This window comes from Netta rufina (assembly GCF_964035555.1).
Source record: "Netta rufina genome assembly, chromosome: 2".
NCBI classification, from domain to species: Eukaryota; Metazoa; Chordata; class Aves; order Anseriformes; family Anatidae; genus Netta; species Netta rufina.
This window is the reverse complement of record NC_140124.1, coordinates 135,329,006-135,351,408: the sequence shown is the minus strand read 5'-3', so window position 1 is coordinate 135,351,408 and position 22,403 is coordinate 135,329,006.

The following is a 22,403-nucleotide window of genomic DNA, read 5'->3' as shown; positions in this document are numbered from 1 at the left end:
AAATATTTTAGGAAAGAAAATTTCAGTCACATATCTCAGTGTTTCTGAAGTAAACAACCCTGATGAATGACAAATCACAAACAGGGAATCTGATTTAACACTTGAATTCATGACTGGTTTAGAAAGTAAAGCAAACTATTTAAACAAGTTAATGGGAGAAATGAATTCACAAGAAGTTTGAGGTAATGGAATTTCCCTTTGTGTGTTCCTTGAGCATGTTTTTCTTTGTGACTTATTTGCTTGGATCCATTCATGAAATAATATTGCATATCTAAATAATTGAGGCAGCCTTTTTCTGAGTATTTCTTAGGCACTTAGAATATATATATAGCCTATAATCATGGCAAAATGCCAAGAATTTAACAAGATTAGAAGATGCAATCAGATAATTACACAGGTATTAAGTATCTTTATTTGTGTGCTACAATATATTTTTAAATCTTGATACTTCAAACTTAGAAAATGCCTCAAGGGGAGAAACACATTTTTCAATGAATATTTAACAACATACACAGGGACATTTCAGTTGTCTGAAACATCTTGGGAAATAGACTGGTCTATGCTAAGACTTAAATAAGAGGGAATGAATGAGATGCCACATTTATTCATCATTATTCTTCACTCTTGTAAAATCCTAAGCACGAAGTAACAGAAAAGGATTGCATCTCATGATTTTCCTCCAAAACAAATTGCTTTGATTTCCATTAATAGTAACATTGTCATAAATTCCCACAGAATGATCCAGACTGCCAAAGGCAGTCATAAGTCAGTACAACCTCTGCAAGTTGTCCTGCCCTGATGTTCCAGCCCCTCTCCAGCCCTGCCTAGTAGAGCAGATCACATACGTGGTCAGCAGAGAAAGCAGAAAGCTTCCCTGTGGGAAAAAATCATAAAAGCTGAACCTGGAGCTTGGATAATTACAGAAGAGACCAAACTGATTGTTCTCTCCAATTGTGTGGGAGATCACATCTGTAACTAACATTTTGCCAAAATTCTCCCTCCCTTCAAAGAGATCTGAAGTGCCACAAGGAGCTGGACAATATCCCATCACCCAAAGCCAGGACTCACTTGGTGTCCTGTGTCTATATTAATTACCTTCAAGCTGCTTTGTTGCTTCAACCAAAGCAGGTTAGTGTGCCAGGACACTGTTTCTGGTGGACCTGATAAGTACTCAACAGGAGCACTCTTCCAAATGTCTGCAAGAGACCCCAGTTAGATAGTGCCCAGCTACAGTGACAACAGCCACAAAATGTTCCTATACAGCTATTTTTACTCTTCCACCTGGCTGGATTTCCTATGCTGCTCTCAAACCCACCCTTTTCTTTTTGAGATGTTCCATTATCTGTATCTAAAGAAACCATTTGCATGGGGCATTTCAAAACAAAGTGTGAACCATTCCAAGTTATATGTCAAAAATTTGGCATTTATCTGTGTTTTGAAAAATAGCCAATGATACAGCTCAGTTTGCTAGGTAGGTGCCAGGTACCAAGGATTCAGTTTGCAGAGAAAGTGTTTTAACATCTTTTCCACAGATTTCAGCCTGAATTAGAGGAGGATGATGCAACTTCTTAAAACATATTAAATCATCCAGTAAAAATGCATGCTTAGTAATCAAGATTGAAAACATTAACACCTCAGTTTTGTCCCATCGTATCTGAAAATAAGGGTAACGATTGCCATCCAGTATACAAAATATTATTTTACTTAACATCTATATGACATTTAAAAGAACAAATAATGGCAAGTTTAAACCATAACAGCCTTTGCAAATGAAGGTTTGAGGGCTTTCCTTTCTTTTTTTGTGCTTCTTTTGTGAATTTATATACTGTCATGTACAGTGATGCTTACACTGAGAGGAACAAAGCAGAGCATCTTGAAGGGTTCACAAGGATTGAGAATTGAAAAGAGAATTACTGTCACTATATTTCAAAAGATCTTATCCCTCCTTGCAGTTTTTTTTTTGATGTTTATAAGGTCACAGGTAGAGGTTACATGGTCACACGTAGGCCCAAATAAAGCCTTGTATGGCTTAAGAAAGAATGATCTTCTAGGACCTTACAATAAAATATCTTTTGATATAAGGTATGTCAATACCTTATACAAGGTATTGAATACAATAATTGTATTCACTTGAAGGTATTTAACACAATTTGAATATTGAAGGTAATGAATAAAATATTGAATACAATTCAATACTTTATGCAAGGTACTGAATACAACTTCCTCAGCAAGCCAGTCCCAGAAGCATGCCTGTGGCCTCTGATAAAAAAATTGTGAAGCTGTGTGTGTTCATCTGCTGACTAGGAAAGTGAGAAGAAAGCCCAGCAGATTATGAACAGAAGGGAGCAAGAAGAAGCTGTTGGAATAGAATAGAATTGGGATGGGATGGGATGGGATGGGATGGGATGGGATGGATAGTTCAGTTGGAAAGGACCTTCAAAGATCATCAAATCCAACTGCCTGATCACTTTAGGACTAAACAAAAATTAAAGCATATTGAAGAGGGCATTATCCAAATGCCTCCTGAACACCAACAAGCATTGGACATCTACCACCTTGCTAGGAAGCCTGTTCCAGTGCTTGACCACCCTCATGGTAAGGAAATTTTTCCTAATATCTAATCTGTTATATTTTAGGTAATGCAGTTGCGTTCCAGGCTTTTGTCCATTAAGCTCTAGCTGTGCCGACCCCTCCTGCTGTGCCTGCCTGCATACACGTGAAGGAGATAGTATGTATCCTGTCTGTATGAGCAGCATCCCCTGCCAAGCCATGGTAGATGTCCTTCTGTGGAGAAAAATGCTCCCAGAAAGGCCATGAGAGACACACACACCCCTGAGATACTCTTAAGGAAAAAAAGTGTACACAACAGGGCCTGACTCTGGGAAAGCCACAGGGGAAATCCCAGCGGGGGTTTCTGTCAGTCCCATCAGATGCATGCAGCCATGGACATGCCCTGAAAATATCCATACAGACACATAGTGCACTTCTGCTTCTCTTCATACTCAAAGCAGGCATAGCAGCTTTTGCAGTTTTTCAACCAATGTTTTTTCCCTTGCAGGTGATGTTTGGCTCAGTACAGAGACAAAGGAGAGGGAAGGAAAAGACAGCACACTGGAGTTCTCTTTCTGTTATTAAATAAACCAGACTGGTGAGGTTTCTGTGGCTGATGGGCAAGTACCTGTGTGAGCTCCCATGCGGCTGCTCCACGTCCCCTCCTTGGCAGCAGAGCCATGCCCAGAGCCTCTCTCAGCAGAGGTCACTTGTATATGTTAAGATTGAAGAATGCCCTGGAGATAGATGTCTATGGCTGGACAGAACAGGTCAAAAATTATGCTGAGGTATGTCTAAAAAACTAAACAACCTGTGTCACTGGGAGCCTGTACCCCTGTCCTTCATTATTTATTGCAATAGATGCAGCTGCCATCTCCTGCTGCCACGATCTGTGCTTAAACTGCCCTCACACTATAATGGAGGTAATTTAAAGCCCTGGAGGCATCTCCATGGATGCTGTGGCTATGGGGCAAGATGCTCTGGTGGGTAGGACCCTCCTTAGGGGCCGCAGGAACCTCTTGCAGGCACGGGCCTTCCCACAGACCCTTTCTCCCTACCAGCTCTGTGCATCCTGCAGCTGGTGGGACACTCCAGACCTTGCTGGAGTCCTGTGCCCATCCATGGATTTCCTCCTGTCTGGATCACTAGTAGGGGTGCTTTACTTCTTTTGGATTTGGTGTGCCTGCTGTGGAAAAAAAAAAAAAAAGTCACACTGCAAGACTGCCTGAAGGAATTTGGACTATTTCTGCCTTGTATTTGGGCACTGAGATTTTATTTGCCTGTAATCAGAAACATTACCTTCTCCTCCCCCCAATAAAATGATTCTTCTAATATTTAAGTTCCAAGACCATACACTGTGTTTATAAGCCTCAGGCCCTGAAGTAAAATAAGATTGAGTTTCCCTCAGGTAAGTACTTCCAGACACTTTATCTGCTATATCATTACAACTATACTCTATTTGTTACTGTACTATGTAACACAATACTTGCATTATATTCCACATGAAAAGCTGTTTCTGCAGCATCTTGTCATCATTTCACAAACGCGGCTTTGAAGCCGTTTTGAATTCTGAATTCGGTGCATAACAGCTAAGGCTCAAGTGCACAACATCGTATTATTTACTCAGATGGGGTTAATTGCTGAATAAAAGAATGGTTCCTTTCAGTTTACCTTTTTACAGTCTCACTTGCACTGGATATGGAAGACAGGAAAGTCTGTGATAAATATCAAACTTTCTAATCAGAAACGAGCCCAGTCGTATTTGAAATCTTGAACTTAATCCAGAATCAGGAAATGCAGCCACTTGTGTTACTGTTGCTGAAAGAAGAAAATGACCTTTTTATTGTAGCTTACATTCACTATTGTGAACCATGGGGAATGGAGCAGGAGAAATGCAAGGGCTTAAGGAGACCTTCTTTTAACAAGAAAACTGAAATTGGGTGTAATAAAAATATATAGCTGATATAAAGGCTGCGTTTCTCCAGGGGATATTGGTGACTTTGACACGGATTCAATCTTAACTTTCCTGCTTCTTAGCTACTGTTAAATGTTTGCTGTCAGATATATTGCTTTAAATTTTACCAGGAGAAGATCATTTGAGAAAAATTAATAAGCCAGGCCTTTAACAGGAACATACAAGTGAAATAATGCTCTAAATTTTGAAGTGAAGATTGACATTCAGCAAATACTTTTATTTCCCAGTGATGTTACAGGGTGAATGCCTGCAGGATTATTTCCATATAATGACTCTCTGCTGGTGACTAATTTATAGCTGAAGTGGAACCAACACCAGTACCAGAGGGCCATAACTCAACAGCATGCTCCTGGACTGCACTCAGTGGTAGGTGACGTTGGAGCAGATGAGATCACAAACATAAAATTATTCACCCAAATCAAGCTTTTTTATTTTATTTTTTATTTTTATTTTCTAATGAGTGCTTCATTGTGGTTCTGAAGAACTGGAGAATCAGATGCAAAGGGTATTGACAGCACAGGTGGAGCTAGATTTGCCAAGCAGTCTTAATACTTAAATGAAGTGGACAGATTTTAGAATAGTATTAATATATTTTTAAATCTTTTAGAAATTCGAAGAGTGTTATACATTCCTTAGGGCTTGCCATTCTCTTCTGGAAATTTGTAATCTTAATACTCTGGAGAAATAAGATCCTACTCATAAGTGAAAGTTTAAGTTGATGAGTCAGACAGTGGAAAGCTGTTAAAGCTTCCTGTGCATTTTTATACAGTTTTCAGTATCTGGTAAAAGAGAATTGGTCCTGATTTCTGATTCCTAGATCTCATTTTTCGCTCTGCTGGATTCTGGCATTAAGATTTTCATTCCCTTTTCACTGTTTATGATACAAATTTCTCCAAAAGATATTTAAAATGAGATCAAAACAGAATCACATACCAACACAAAAGAAAATTTCACAGGAATTTCCTTAAGCTTGCCTGTTACTCGGTGAAACTTTGGTATTGACTGAAAAAATAATCTCGTACTTATCTGGACAAAGGCCATGTGGATTATTTTATCAGATCACCAGCTCTTATAGGGCATAATGAAAATGTTGCCATGAGTTTCCACTGGAAACTTTAGGCCTTACTCAGATGGTTCATTGGCTGTGACATGCAATGATATGCAAGGACTGTCTAAGTCCAGCACCAGCCACTCTTGTATCAATGGACGAGAGAGTGAGTGATTAAATCCCACCAGCAGCAGCCACCAGCAGCACTGTGTGTGCTTTCCAAGGGTCCAACCTCAGCAGTGGCAATTACATAGTGCTCCCCAAGGAATTAAACTGCATTGACATGTCACATTAGCAGGTGGAGTTGCAGCAGATGGGATATCAGTAAGCACACCTTGAGCCCAGCAGCAATTCTCAGGCTGGAGTTGGACAGAAAGCAGTTTTATATCCACCTTTGCTGCTGTGGATATTTTAATTTTTCACTATTCTTCCACAAGAAGAGGGAAATCGAGACCTTCTGAAATGAAAAGGAAGACCAACAGAAATCAAGAAAATACCTACACAGTACAAAATAGTCCTGTAGTTAGGTTACTGACTTGAAATCTGACAAAGTAACCTCCATGTCACTGCTCTAAATCATTTAGAATAAGAGCTCATTTAGAATAAGAGATGACTGAAAGGAACATAGCTGGTGAGAAAGGCTGCAGTAATAAGCATCCAAAACACACAATTATTTTTGCAAACACATCAATTTGTGTGTGCCTCTAATCTGAGTGCTGATTGAAAGACATATTTGTTGAAATATAAAACTAGACCAGCCATCTGCCTTTGATACTCTGTTTGGATGTCTGTTTCAGAATATCTCCATTAGAAATTTCTTCTCATTTCCACCCAATACTTATATGTGTATAGCGTATTCCCATCTGTTCTTACATGAACAGTTTCCTCTAACAAAAACTGTTTTTCCCACTCTGATGTTTCTGTGATATATTTTTACAGATTAGTTAAATCTCTTCTCACTCTTCTTTCTGCTGAGCTAATGAGGTTTAACTGCCCACATCACAGAATCACAGAATCATCTAGGTTGGAAGAGACCTCCAAGATCGTCGAGTCCAACCTCTGACCTAACACTAACCAGTTCTCCACTAAACCATATCACTAAGCTGTACATCTAAACGTCTTTTAAAGACCTCCATGGATGGTGACTCAACCACTTCCCTGGGCAGCCCATTCCAATGCCTCACAACCTAATATCCAACCTAAACCTCCCCTGGCACAACTTTAGCCCATTCCCCCTCATCCTGCCTTCAGGCATGTGGGAGAATAGACCAATCCCCACCTCTCTACAGACTCCTTTAAGGTACCTGTAGAGAGTGATAAGGTCACTCCTGAGCCTCCTCTTCTCCAAGTTGGTTGAACAATCCCTGCTCCCCGAGCCGCTCCTCATAAGACTTGTTCTCCAGACCCCTCACCAGCTTTGTTGCCCTATCTCACCTCATACAAGAACAAATCCTCCTCCAGCCATTCCTGCCACTGTGGCACTAGAGGACTCTCACACAGTCTTTGTAGGTGGCTTTACCACCAGCATCGATCCTTTCAGCCCACTACTGAAAATTCTGTGTGTAAATCTCTTTCATTTGGACCATGCTGAGGGCTCACAGATGCCCTGTAGTTGACTAGCACCCCCGGGTCTTCCTTCTCTTCTATTGTTTCATAGTTATGAAGTGTTAAAACAGCAGAAAACTCTTGTAGTTTTAAAATAAAGGTGTGGCTTTACCATAAAACCTGTGTTATTTTAACCTCTTACTCTTATTGCAGACCTCCTCTGAGCTGATGATGCTTCCCAGTTTGTTATCAGCCAGTGCCATCAATACGTTTATGTTTCTGTGTTAAAGTCATTAATGTATAAATGTTTGTAAGATTAGTTTAAAAGTATCTTCCATATCCTTTGTCAATAACATCTTCCCACCAATTTTAATATAACTAGTGCTTACGTTGTCTGCTTAGCTGTTTTTTAGAGTTTTAGCATAAAAATTATATAAAACGTGTTCATAAAAAGGAGAATCTCCATCCTAGAATTTTGTAGCAAGCAACAAAGGTATCATGTATGTTTTCCTTGTTCCAGATATGCATCACATCACAGAATGAAAGCATTACCTTAAGTCTGGTTGATCCACTTTTGCTATAACCCTTATGTCTTTTATTCTACTTTCTGTTTACTTGTACCTTTTCTTTCCAAGATTTTCTCTAAAGCCTTGCACACTGTTGGAAGAGACCTAAGAAACCTGGGGTTTTCAGAATTACTTTTTCCCTCCATTTTAAACTTCTTTCTTTTCCACCTTTTAGACCTTTGCTGACAACCCAAAACACCAGAAATCCAGGATGGGGGTTGTTCAACAACCCAGTTGAAATTAGGAATCTTCTAATCTCAGCCTCCCATATGAGTTTGGAGTGCTCAGAATCATTTGCCCCTGCTTCCCTGATGGTGCTGAATTCACTGCTACAGTACCCTACAAGCAGGGAAGATTGATAGTTGCCTCACTTGCTGATGTGACATTCAGAAACAAAGCATGTCATATTTATTTAGTCTATCTCCAGTTGTGCTTTAATGATGACTTTGTGACGGCACAAGAAAGAGTTAACAACAAAAAACAAGTCCTGCTTCAAGTATTTTTATAACTTCATGCTACAGAGCTGTGGAGAAAAACAGCATTTTAAGTGTTGCTCTTTTTTTCCATTAGGTTGTCTGCTTTTACAGGTGGTGAGTCAATATAAGATCTGAAAATCTCCACACATGAAAATGTGATGGAGAGATGGACTGCAACTGAAACACTCAACCTGTCTGACCAATTGCTTGAGGGTGTATAACACAGTCACTCAGTGACTAACAGTAACAGTCTGGTGTGTGAACACCTAAATCTATGAAAGCCAGAGATACAGCTGTCTCACTAGCAGCTGGTTCTCCTTGTCCTGGACCAGTGGATATAGACTCACTTCCAAATCCCCTGACAAAAGAGTCTAGCAGTCACAGCATTCACCCAACAACCAAGTGAAGCATTTCACTTGTAATCTCCTTAATAAAAGACAGACCCCCAGTGATTCTTTCCTACCACTTTCATTGTTTTCAAGATTTGAATGGCTGTTTATCATCTTCAAAAGTGAATTATTTGTGTACCGCTATTCTGCCAGAAAGCTGGATCAAGATGAACATTTGGAGTCAGAGGGAACAGAGCTGATAGCTTTGGCTTTACATCTTCTCACAGTCAACTGTTTCCACCAGACTGCTACCACGTTCAGAACATTACTGGATAATTCAGGTGTAAGGGGACCTCAGGGGGCTGCTAACCCAACTTGCTGCTCCAGGCAGGGTCTGTTTCTGGTCAATTCAAGTTGCTCAGGTCAGGTCTTGATAACCTCCAGGAACAGACACTACACATCCTCCCTGAGCAGTTTGTTCCCCTGCTTGATTGCCCTCATGGGAAAAGAGTTTTGTCTTGTATCCAGTTGGAAATTCATTTCTTTCAATTTAATTGAAAACAAAATTGTCTGTTGTCTCTTGTCCTGCTACCGTGCAACTCATCTGGTCTCATAGACTTGTACAGGTTGGGTTCTTGCAAATAGTTCTTGACTAGATCCTCATCCAGAGATGGCTATTTGTAACACTCTTGAACCCATCCAATAAACACAGATGTCTAGGAGGCCTTGTCAATGAAGAGGCAAAGCAGCCAGCAAGTACCTAAGCTCCGTTGTATCTGCTGGCAATAGATCACCTTCCCCTTTCAGCAACCAAAACTTGTTTTTTCTGCCCAGCCTTTTACTGAGCTAATGGTAGATGTTCTTGTTGCCTTTGACATCTTTTGCAACCATCAACTATAGGTGAGTCTTGGTTTTCCTAGCACTTCCCCTATATGCCTGGGCATGGGTTCCAAGTTCTTTTGTGGCCTGTACCTGCTTTCACTTCCCGTGTGCTGTTTTTATTTTATTTTTTTTATGCAGAAGCTTGTATTTGTGTTCTCTGTTTAGCAAAGTCAACCTCCTGATACACCTACCTGATTTCCTGGGTGTTGGCAGGGATCATATTTGAGTCTGGAGAGGGTTGTCCTTAGCACCTGCCAGATTTGCAGAGCTCTTTACCTTCAGATCTCTTCCTATGGGATCCCATCTGTCCAATTCCTGAGCTAGACAAACTCTGGCTGCCCCTATTCAGCTACTCTTCCTCCTCACACCCCTCAGGATCTTCAACTCCACTATTTTGTGGGCACTAAAATAGTTGTTGCCACTAATTATCACTTTCCCAACCAATTCCTTCTTATTTGTAACAGCATATCTAACTGTGCATAACCCGCGCTTGATCCACCCAGTACCTCTACCAAGAAATGACCCTCCTACCCTCTATAAGTCTCTTTGACTGTTTGTGTTCACGGAGTTGCTCTTCCAGCAGATACGTGGTTTGGAATCTACTTTCCCAAATGGTTCAAGTTTAAATAACTTTCAATACATAAAATGCTCAATATCTTTCAATATTCAGTACTTTTCAATATTCAGTAATGTTCAAAACTTTGCTTGTAATTCTTTCTGCTGTGGGTGTTTTGTGATTTTGAAATACAGTAAATTTATTTATATCAGATTTTTCATTTTGTGTCACCATGACATGTTTTCTCAAAGCACCATGAGATGTTTCCTTGAAAGGGGCACAGTGTGGAGTTTCTGTGGTCCTTAACGGTCAAAAGTAGCAGCCTGCTTTTAGCTGCAATCATTGGGAATCACCACACAGAAAGATAGTTTGGAGCAAATGTATCAAGGGCAGTGGTGGCAGGAGAGTCTGGTGCCCTTAAGTATCATTTATTGTTTTTATCCAAAGGCAACCTTTTCTAATGAGTTCACAGAACACATAATAACACTGTCTTAAAGTGTCTGCCACACAGAATAAGGGCATGCACCACCACAGAGGAAGCACAATGTAATGAAAGGTGGACAAAAAATACTGCAAAATATTAATTAATATCATTTTTTTCTGATCTCTGAGAGGACATGAATCTGAGAGGAGGAATGTGAATGAACCAGAAGGAAGAAGATAACATATGTCCTTCAGAGAATGAATGAAAATTGAGTCTGATGCCTGTTTTGTTCCTATCAACATGCTATTTTTGGAATTTAATGTAAAACTCCTGCATATTTCTAATATCAGTGAAGCTGACCACAATATGAAACAGCCACTGGAAGATGTCCACAGATGACCAAGGGGGGTTTGGAATTAGACTGACTGATTTATATTGCCAGACAGTACAACATGGGCAGTCTAATGGAATAAGACTTTCAACATCGTAAAAATGCTCGAGGCATAAGCAGAATTATTCAGAACTTCAAATTAGAAACTTTAGGTCAATTGGACAAAAATATTTTTAATTCTGGGGATTGATCACGTTTGACTTGTTACTTTATGAGACTGTCCAGTAATTTAGGAAATAGGTTTATCTGTTTGTTTATTTGCTTTTCTTCTCTTTCTTGTCTAAGCTGAATCTTTCTGTACCAAGAAACACTAAGAAGTCAAAGGCCATTCAAGACTTGCTGCAATCTTTCCAAGACAGAGTCCTCAGACAGCCAGAACTGCTTTTTATGCAATTTATTGGCAGCGAAAAGGAATGGAAGAGAGGTGAAGAGATGGCCCATAAAAAAGGTTGTTCTAGGTTGGTGTCTGATCTGGAATTTCACATCTGGAAAGGTGGAAAGTCAAAAGGCTCAGTTTTGCCCTTTAGGTGTAGAAAAGTGAGTATGTTTTATAAATAACATGTCCTTTCACTTGAGCAAAAAATAATAGCATGCTGTACATGACATTCCTTCTCTGAGTAGGTGAGAGTGAGATGGGGGCAGTAACATCTGAACTGAAGAGGGAGGTGAATCAAATTCTACCACTTCTTACCTATCACAAAAATTGCAACTTGATAGGAACAAATCAATCTGGACATAATAATGACCTTTTTCCAAAACATAAGCATCTCCATACCAGTGATTTAAAGATGAAAAAGGAAACTTCAAACTTGTATTGATTTCTTGTTTCTTTCCATTTTATTTGAAAATATATGTTGGAAAAATATATTTTAGCTTGGTTCAGATTTTTAAATATATATATTTAAAGTTAGATATTCATATTCCAACTAGGCTGAAAGATGTTGTGACTGGAGGACTAGTAAAGTGACAACACCATTGAAGAATTTGTTGAGACAGGTACTTTAAGGTAACTAAAACGGCTTTTATAGTTTATTACTCCCATTTAACTTCACTGAGAAGAGACGGCTTCATTGAAAAACTAAGAGTCAAACCATTTTAAGTATTATGAGACATAGTAAACACTCCTTGTACCTTCCAGTAATTCTTTGAAAAGACAAACAGTGCAAAAATTTTACTCATAATTTTAGTAATATGAAGGGTAAAAGAAGAAAAACTCTTCACATACAACTTCCAGGTTGTTCTGCTATGGGAGAGGAGAGGAGAGGAGAGGAGAGGAGAGGAGAGGAGAGGAGAGGAGAGGAGAGGAGAGGAGAGGAGAGGAGAGGAGAGGAGAGGAGAGGAGAGGAGAGGAGAGGAGAGGAGAGGAGAGGAGAGGAGAGGAGAGGAGAGGAGAGGAGAGGAGAGGAGAGGAGAGGAGAGGAGAGGAGAGGAGAGGAGAGGAGAGGAGAGGAGAGGAGAGGAGAGGAGAGGAGAGGAGAGGAGAGGAGAGGAGAGGAGAGGAGAGGAGAGGAGAGGAGAGGAGAGGAGAGGAGAGGAGAGGAGAGGAGAGGAAAGGAAAGGAAAGGAAAGGAAAGGAAAGGAAAGGAAAGGAAAGGAAAGGAAAGGAAAGGAAAGGAAAGGAAAGGAAAGGAAAGGAAAGGAAAGGAAAGGAAAGGAAAGGAAAGGAAAGGAAAGGAAAGGAAAGGAAAGGAAAAAGATATTTTTAACACAGACATGACTCATGACCTTAAGGAAAATAAATTTCTAGAGAGAAGTCCTAGGCCCTCTTGAAAATAATAATGATTACAACAGTCAAGTTCTGCATGAATGATTCTTAACTTCTAGGCTAGAAATCCAGATAATTTCAGTGGTTTAGTGAATGTGACTAAAATATTTTTTTAATACTTTGTTACTTACCAGAAACATAAATTCAGCCTGACAATTTTGTACTCTTTAAAGGTTTTTGTATTTTTGTTTGTTTGTTTTTGTTGTTGTGTTTGTTTGTTTGTTTTTGTTTGTTTTGTGAATTAGCTTTCTATATCACAAAAGAAGATTTTATTTTTCAGGGATTTCTGATCCTTCTCTCTAGGTCAGAAGAGCCTTGTTGGCAGCCATCAGAGGGCATCTGGTATGCCATGCAGCTCTGCCTAGCCCACTGCCTTTTCTGCTGGCAAGGTCAAGGACTGAAGGGTAACCCAGAGCAAAGACAGTGCAACATGAGGATTCCAAGAGCCAAACAGCTCCTCAAATGCTTTGCCACAACTTGGTAAATACTTGGTAAACACATGGGCTGCATGACTGAAACCTAGCACCTAATTGCTCAGCCTTCAAAAAGCTGGACAACCTCATGGCAAAGCCATTAGATCTGGAGGTCTCCCTTAGTCACATATATACAATACAAGATGTCTTTAATATCATATTTCTGTGAATCAAAATCTCATATTTTCTTAACTCACTGCTTTTTGCTTTTTCCAAGTCTGAGAGAGACATGTAAGTAGATTTCCCAGTGATGTCGGTGATGTGACTATCACAGCAATTAACTGATTGCATCTGGGATAACAGCTATCAGCAATATTACTTATGGGTTATTTTTAGCTGTACACATTGCATGGAAAAATGAGATGCCCAATAAAGGAGACTTGCTGCATCTTTTGTACCTCAGATGGGAAAAAGGAAGGCAGACATGTTTTGTCTGTTCTGTTTTTGTCAAACAAACTGAGCTCTGATCTTATGGATGAGTCTGGAAGGCTGTGAGTGTCACTATCTTATTATACTGGGCAATTTGGTTACTTGCATGGATGAATCAGCAGAACGTGCAGAAGTAGAGAAGTGACACATTTGTGATTTCTGAGGCCTTCTTCCAGCAGAGATTTACAGTAACTGATGATGAGACATATTTTTAACTATTCCTAACATATACAAAAAGCCCAAACTTGAGCTATTACGTGTTCTTTGCATGCATCAGTCTCTGATATGTTTTAGCCATCTTGACAATTCAAGGCTTTGCTGTGCTTAAGAGTTTACAATGTAAAAAAAGAATTGGACTTTGGTTTAGTTAAGGTTTCTGGATTAATGTACATGGATGTCTCTGCATGTTGTTGATAAGCATCAGAGTGTCTCTTCAATAGCAAGAATAAATATATGTGCATCTCAGAAATGAGGAAGAATGGAGAAATTTCCTTACAGTTAAGATTTTAAAATGCTATTCTTCTAGGTCCGTAGGAATAAATTTTCTAAAGTCCCACCACCAGTATGCTTTTTGCCTTTTTATTTTCCATACAATAAACTGATGTAAGTGAGGTACAAAAAACACATTTCTTTGGTATTGTGTCTATTGAAATGAGGCCTTGCTAAGGTAAAATCATGGAGTTTAACAATCTAAGGTTAAGATCCAGCCTCCTAAACCATTATGTGTGTTTCCTCTGGAGATTGGAAGCCAAGACATCTATGTGTATGATATCTACTAATGAGGCAGACATATAATTCATTTGATTAACTTTATAATTCATTTGATTAACTTCAGGAATGAATCCTATGACAAATCAACTCCTGGCATAAGGCTTGCTGATGTCCCTCCCTCCTGATGTGGGGGAGCTATTAGGAGACATTTTGCGAGGTGAAAACAGAAGTGCCATGCAAGTGTCTCAGATATGAGGTGGCAGCAGATTTGCATATCTGAAGGTACCCACAACGACCAGGAGACTTCTTATTACAGATGTAATGAGTTGTGTAAAGTTTTGGATTTACACAGACTAATAGGTGGATTGAATTGGCACAGAATGAGTTAAAAAGGAGCAGGGACATGCATATGATTCAAGAAGCAGTACCAGGAAATATCCCTGGCCAGGATGCCCCAGGAAATCACATTTCTTTTTGCTCCATTAAACGTCTCCTGCCAGCTGCCTGGCTGCTGTGTCAGCTCTTCAAGCCTGCCATGGCGCTGCCTACTGGCAGCTCTTACGACATTGCAAGGAAACCTCTAACAAAACTTGCTGCTTCTGCAGTCACCTCTTCTCCCCCTCTCCAGGACTGCAGATGAGGCTGCTGAGGACACCAGGACATCTTCTGACATGACCTGTGCAGCCAGGACATTGAGGTGCTTGGAGCACAGTGTGCTTCAGACCTAGGGTAGGTACTGCTGTCTATCTGACAGATTTCAGCTCAGCTTTTGGATTTGAGCTGAGAGAGCTACTTTGAGCTGGTCTGGTGGACCGGTGTGCTGCCGATCAGGGGTCCTTCTGATGTGGAGGAAAGCTTGCAGTGGTGGCTGTTCCCATGCATGACACACAGCGACCCAGGTGGCCCAGAGAGAGAGGCCCCTAGGGCAAGGCCACAGCAGTGTGCTGCAAGTGGGCCAGGCACAGACCCACCTCCAGGGACAGAGATGGGAGACAGAGGGCTGTCTTGCTCTGCCCATAGAGAACCCAGCCAGGTAAGCAAAGCCAGGTCCAAGTATTGCTGCCCAGAGGTGCAAGCTCACCCAGCAGCCCAAGCCCTGCACTGCAGATAGCAGGCCCCATCTGCTGCACAGCTTTTGCACCAAAAACTGGGGTGAGGACTGAAGAAGGGATGTGAAAATGCCAAAAGAGCTGACCGTGAACTTCTGACCAGGACCCAGATTAAACTTTCCTGGCACTTAAGGATGCCCTCCACAGAGCACACGCGGCAGGACCCAGAGTGCCTGTGGTCTCCTCCACGGCCGCGACTTGGGTGGCTCTGGATTCCTCCACACAAGCATCTCCGCCTGGAGCCACAGCCAGCTGTGCCAGCAGCACGGAGACCAGAGCTGGTTTGATATCTCTGCTAAGTGACTCAGCGCAGGAATCCAACTTCTGGTGCCGTCACAGGGATCTTGCTCTCACTGCAGCCTCTGTCGCCCCGAGCGAGCGAGGAAGGAGCGGGCTCTGGAGCCAAGCCTGCAGCCTCCGCTGTTGCTCTCAGCATGGGCTCGCATTCCTCCAGCACAGCTGCATCACGTCGCACGGGGCTTCACATTGCTGGAGGACAGTGCCACTGGCAGGCCTGAGCACTCCTATCTGCTTTGTCAGGAAAACAACTGTTAGGGCCAGCTTCGGTCCCGTAGTCGCGATTCCTCCATCCGCACAAGGCTGCATGGGGAAGGTGGGGGTGCATCAGGGCAGGAGCTGACTCCCTGCCACCAGCTCTGCTGCTGAAGTAATGCTGTGAGATACAGCATAGCCTTGTCTGCAGGGGGAGAGCCCTGAACTATAGTCTGAATTAGCTTTAAGTGGATTAGTTACACCCTATCAAACTCTTGCGAGCATGTTGCTATTCAGAATTACAGTGACCTGATTTCAGCACAACTTAATTCCACTCATAATGTGGTTAACCTAAATCTTAAGATGAATGCTTTATTACAGCTGGTAAATCTGCTTTGCACCTCTGCTTAATTTGGATTAATTTCCCAGAGGGACTACCTGTGCTTGAGCCCTGCTGGTGGCCAATTCGGGTTAAAGCCTCTGCTGCTGCCCCTAGCACTGTCTGCCAGGAGGTGGAGTGCTCTCTGCCACAGGCTGAAGGAGTGATCGAAGGTCAGTCACTGTGGACAGATGCCAAAAAACAACACTCAAAGCACTTCTCTCCCTAGCTTTATCACCAGCTGCCTCCTTAGGTAGGTTCCACAGCATCTCAGGGCCAGGACAGTGATGTGGAAGAAGGAGGTGCTACTACCATGAGATGGGACAACCTGACACTGCTGCTGTTGAGAAACAAGGAGGTTTCCAGCAGAGGAGAGGAAAACTGTCCTGGCAGCACCCCCTTTTCTCAGGCAAAGGAGGGAGGTACACCCATGGGTACTCTTCAGCCTTGTCAAGGGAGATGCCTTCAGGGTGCTCCCTACAGTGGAATTCCTCACTCACATGGATGCTTCCATAGACTGCTGCTTCCCAAACTCTTGTACAGGCAAGTCAGTATTTCCTAAATATGATGAGTCTGATGGTCAAGTTGACACAGAAGTATATCTGGGCATCACCACTAACCAAGGAACAACATTGCAGTCTTTGATTGCAGATATCTTCTACAACCACAGGGCATTTCTGCCCATCTGGTGTGTGCACTTGGATGTGTTGCTTACCACTCCAAAATGATCAGCAAGAATCTGGTTCTGCCTGAATCTGAGTATTTTTCACTTTATGAATATTTGTCTAAGATGTCTGATTATTAAGGCCAAATGAAGCCTTCACTTCCTCTATAAATATTTGTGCAATGACCTATAACTACCGGCCAACATGCCTGCCAGCACTCCATTAGATGACATCCCATTTTACAATTAACTATTATCATTTGATAACCTCTTGAGGTTAAGAATACAGATGTAAGATCTCCAAGATTCCTGATGGGAATACTTCATATCAGAAGTATGTTTCCCTTGAGGATGACATCACCACAGGGACACATTTTTCAAATATTTTGGCCATCATATTTTGAAAGCTTCTTTAGAAATACAAAAATTATTTTTGAGCCCTGAAAGAACTTTTCCTTTGGTTTCAAGTAAACATACTACCATTTAACTCTTTTAAAAGCCTTGCAAAATAACAACAAAAAGTGTCATGGGAAACAAAGACAAGAATCATTGTGTAGCCAAAGAAAGAAGTATGTCCAGTATACAGTATTTATATTACCTGGAAGAAAAAAAAAAAAGAAAAAGAAAAAAAAAGGGAAAAAAAATGAAAAAAAAAGAAAAAAAAAAAAGTTATTTGCTGAATGCTAGCCTAGCTTTTTTTGTTTTGTGACGAAATAGTTCAAGTGGTGCCTAAGTCACAGTTTCAGATCAGGATCCTGACAGACTGGGGAGCTGGACTACAGACTCAAATCTAAGAAACCTCTGTGCACAGTGTAGCATTATCTAATCTAAAGCCCTAAGCCTGAGCCCCTCTCAGCCATCAAACTCTGGTAAAAGTTGGATGCAAATTTAGTCTTGCCCCTAATTATAGACAGGATATTCACCAGTGGCTGGGTACTGAAGATAAACCAGGCAGAACCCAAATCAGTTTTGGTCCTCTTCTGCTGGCTGCTGCAAAGAGCCAACCACATAAGATTTATAAGGCCATGAGCTCTAGGGTCTTCATTGTAGGGCAGCATTAAATAAATGAACATTAATTACCTCTTTCTTTTTTTTTTTTTTTCTTGTAGCTGATGAGCAGTTCTCATTTGCTCTGAGATGCTCTCTTAATTCCATTTATCATGCTAGATTAACTATCAGTAAAATTTCATGAAATATTATGCCGTCTTTCAAAAGATAGCTATGATATAATTAGTATTATCTTTATAAAACCTCATATTTGATTTTTTTATATATTTTGATAATATAGTATGAAAATTAATCCAAATGAGGTTTTAAATTTATCCTAAAGACAATGTTCAAAGTAAGAATGAGCCCTTGAATCTTCATTAAATAAGACTAGTTTGTGTCCAACCCCATTAATGCTTTTTGAATGCAGCACTCAAGTCGCTTCCATTCTCAAAGACTTCATAGAATTTCTAATAGTTTGATAGACAATCTCTAAAGATGTCTTTAACAGGAATGATGAAAATAGGAAAGCATAATTTAAACAATTAATTAGATCTGAAATCTTACTGTAGAATTGACATTGTGTGTCTGAGTTTCATAGTTTAAAAACCCTTGGTATATTTTAAAATGTGAGTAGTTTATCTGAGCTTTAAGAAGGAAAACAAAGTCAGTGTTGCTTTCAGAAAGCTGTATTAATACCTATGTGTCTTGATGAGTGTATTTATGTTGTGACATATTAAGTAAAAAAAAAAGAATGGTACCTTAAGGTAAGCTGTTCTTCGCTTCCACCAGTTTAGACAGCCAATAGTTTGGGTGCGTTGGTAATATAGGAAACCAATGGCTCCCATTGGCAAGAGCACACACTCCTCTGTTGCATGTGCTCAGAGACTTTGCACCATTGGAAGGCAGACCCTGAAAAGCAAATTGTGGTATGTCGACATAACAGCAAAATACAGGCTGTTTTAAAAAATATCAGTGAAAGAGTGTTAGACTACCGCTGAGAAAGTGGTCCATCCATTTTCCAGCCTATGCAGAAATCTTGTGATAAGCTTCTTCTTAGTCTTTTCAGAATGCATACAAAAATCAGATGTGCTATCTGGACTGAAAAACTGAGCAAAAGAAAATTATGTATCTATATACAGACTTTTTTATGTTTTATATGTCAGTATAAGTATCACTCTGGTTATCTTTCTTATCCTGCAAGGAAATTATCTTTTTTTTATAGAAGTGACAGCTTGCAAGTCTGCTTTGCATGACACGCCTCCCAAAATCAATTAAGTGTATACAGAGTGGGATGAGTGTGCCTTCTTTTTATTTCTCTCCTGCTTCACTTTTATTGTACTTAGGCATTTATACCACACTTACTAATAAATTGATTTTTCCACTACATCATACTGACGTAGAGTGTGAAAAAGGAAAATAGAATATAATCAGATTCTGTTAGGTATTACGGCTCTCACCTCTACCTTTCTATCATATCAAAAACAGTTAACACTCTTGGGATTACATCAAATCTATTGCTCAGAAAAATACTTTAACTACACATAAACAAACAGAGTAGTTAAAACATAAAGAACATACTTAAAGAGCAAACAATGTTATACAGAAATGTGATGATGCCTTTTTAATATGAACACCAGTCTAAGAATAGAAAAAGAAATTCACAGGAATTGTGGTTTAAGTTGATAAACACATGAAAGTGCATGAAATATGCATTTGCTGGTCTAACAGTCCATGAGAAATTGTCACTCCAGGAAGAAATATTTGCAAAGCATAGAGAAGTTCATAGAGTAACACCAAATTAAATAGATTTCGTTGTCAGTTTTTGACATTACTAGACAAAAGACTAATTCTAATGTGACCTAAAATTATAGAAACATAAGAGAAGGAATGAAAAAAACTTTCAAATTTAGTTTAAAAGTACAGATGTCTTTGTTTTTTCATTGGCAACTTCAACACTATTGCCTTTGGACATTTTATTTTTAAGAAACATCTGTCCAATTTGGATCTGTCATACTGCAACTGTGATTAGTTAGAGATGTTACAGAAAGCAAAATTATTTATGCAAGTAAAGTCTACAGAGATAGTATCTCATGAATACAAAGTAATAAACTTTGTGAGAATGACAATTTTAATTTTTCTATTGTCTTTTACTCATGGAGCCTAAACCACCTGAAAAGCATTATTTAATTGTATATTGCATAACCTAGAGAGATAGACAGGATGCATAACTAAAGCTCTGTAAGACCCCACTGAGATGGAAATGTAGAGCTTAGGGATATGGTTTAGTGGGGACTGTTAGCGTTAGGTTGGAGGTTGGACTCGATGACCTTGAGGTCTCTTCCAACCTAGAAAATTCTGTGTGTGAAATCAGCACATATTCAAAAGTAGGAGTGCAATGACACAACTTCAGAGGACGGATGGAAGTCAATGAAAATTCAAGAACACATAAACAGGTAGCCTATAATTATTTATGCTATGGTCGGCTGAGCTATCACCTTTAACATCAAAGCACTTTGGTTCCCTGCTGCGTGATGCTCACAACCACAAGTGGACGGTCATTCTTCCCCTCCAAATATGGCAGTGGTAACTGCTCTGTTTTAAATCGCTTTTGTGAGAACTTTGAGATAAATTTTAGAGCTGGACAAAAAAATTTTTAGACAAATAGTTTACTCGCCAAAAAATGCAGGATGACTGAAGCTATTTGGGAGCTTGGATTGAATTCAGCAAATTGTTTCAGCCAAACAATGTGGGGGAGGAAAGTGGAATTCTGAAAATGTGAAACATTTTGTTCTGACATTATCAAAATTACAAAATTCTTCCTTTATTTTCTTCTTTTTAGTTCAAGCATTAGAAAAAGTGGGCAGTGTAATCAAAAGAGAAGAAAAGAGGAGAATGACACACCACAAGAAAAACCTGGAGTGTGTCACACTTGGAAGCTTTTCAGTCTGACCATTTCCAGTTTGTGCAAGAAAGTCTCCAAATGAGAATGAGCTGTACCACAGAGAATAAGGATACGTGCACATTCCAGCTGAGAACATATTTCTCCTGTGAGTTAGAGCAAAGATGCACCAGTTGAAAGCTGGAAAATGCCGTTACTGAAGTCTACCAGTTTGATCTATTTGCTTGTCTTACATAACATGTTTGATGAGAAGTGATTTAGATGGCTTCTCATCTGCCTTGACTAAACTATTTTTGCACGGGTCATCCTCTGCCTTTTAGTGGTTACAAATGTCAAGTAGACACAACTATCAGTACTCTGGAATTGACCACACTTCTTAGGCAAATGCTTCTCTTAGCAGACTACAGTTGCCTAGAGCTGACAAGTGTAGAGCAGAGATAAAGCTCTCTTACCTGCTCACTGGAGGACTGCCTTGTGGCTGAGGAGACATCACCTGGTGACTGAGGAACCAGCTAGAAGCAATTAATTTCCCACTCACCAACAGAGCAGCATGCAACTTTTCTTGAACTCTGGAAAACCCATTGAATATAATCCACATGACTTAAAATGATTGTCCTATGGCACACATTGGGCTAGTGCAGTTATACAAAGGGCCACAGCCAACTAGCTCAAGATCAAGGAATCCAAGGAAAGATAAATCAACCTTCGCACATTCTCTTTTCCCAAGCTCCCCTGCAAGATCTTCAGCTGCAGCTGAAGGGCAAGACCGGTGACTGCATTAGTTTCTGAGCCCTAAAATACTGCCTTAAAGAAAAAAGAAATGTATCTAAGCCTTTGTGCTAGAAACCAATTCTAACCATAACCATCCCAGCAGTCAGAGAAGAGCAGTTCTTGTGGCACTGCTGTATACATTCAGAGCATGTCTGGCAGGCATGGCACTCTGATAGGACCAAACAGTTGCTCTAGCAGACTGAGCTGCTCAGGCTGCAGATTTGGAACTGACTATTTAAAGTGTTTGGGAGACCCTATGACTTAAGCCCTAGCATTGAACTCCTGCTTGATAACAGACAGAGGGAGAGTGCTTACTCATAAACATGAGTGATGTTCAAATGTTTGAAATATCATTCCTTCCACTGTAGGAAACTGGCAGGGAAGCAAAAGATTAGAGGACCTACAAAGATGCATAGCTCAGGGACGTGTGGGAGGCTCTGACCTATTTCTGGCTGGATGTGTGAGCCTGCTCTCAGGGGCATGTTGACCAATCATCCACAGTACAAACCTTCAAGCCCTGGCAATTCACCTTGAACCTCAGAGACTCTGGAGTCTGACCCCAATCTGTTGTTGTTCATGCAGTCTGGATGGATTGGGCAGCCCTCAACTAACTACAGCTTCCACTGCTGGCAGAAATCCCAAGCTCAGCTGTACTGAGGCTCTATGGCTTCTCTTGCCCTTTGATAGCTCATATGAGCTCCCTTGCAAGGCAAGAATCTGGCATCCAGAGCTGCAGCTACTAAACTCCATTTACAGTCATCTGCATATGATTTGCCATATGGAGCTGAGGCACCACATTGTTATGAAGGGAGAAGAGTGATGTGGAGGAGTGAAAAACACTCCTATAGGATCCAAATCTTGTTTCAATATTTTCGTAGGTTTATTCACTTTTGCGGTGCACAAGGAATGGGAACAGAGGAACTTTTGAGTATGTGTATGGCAGACTCACACACGATGCACTGGGCTGTTGATGTGAATT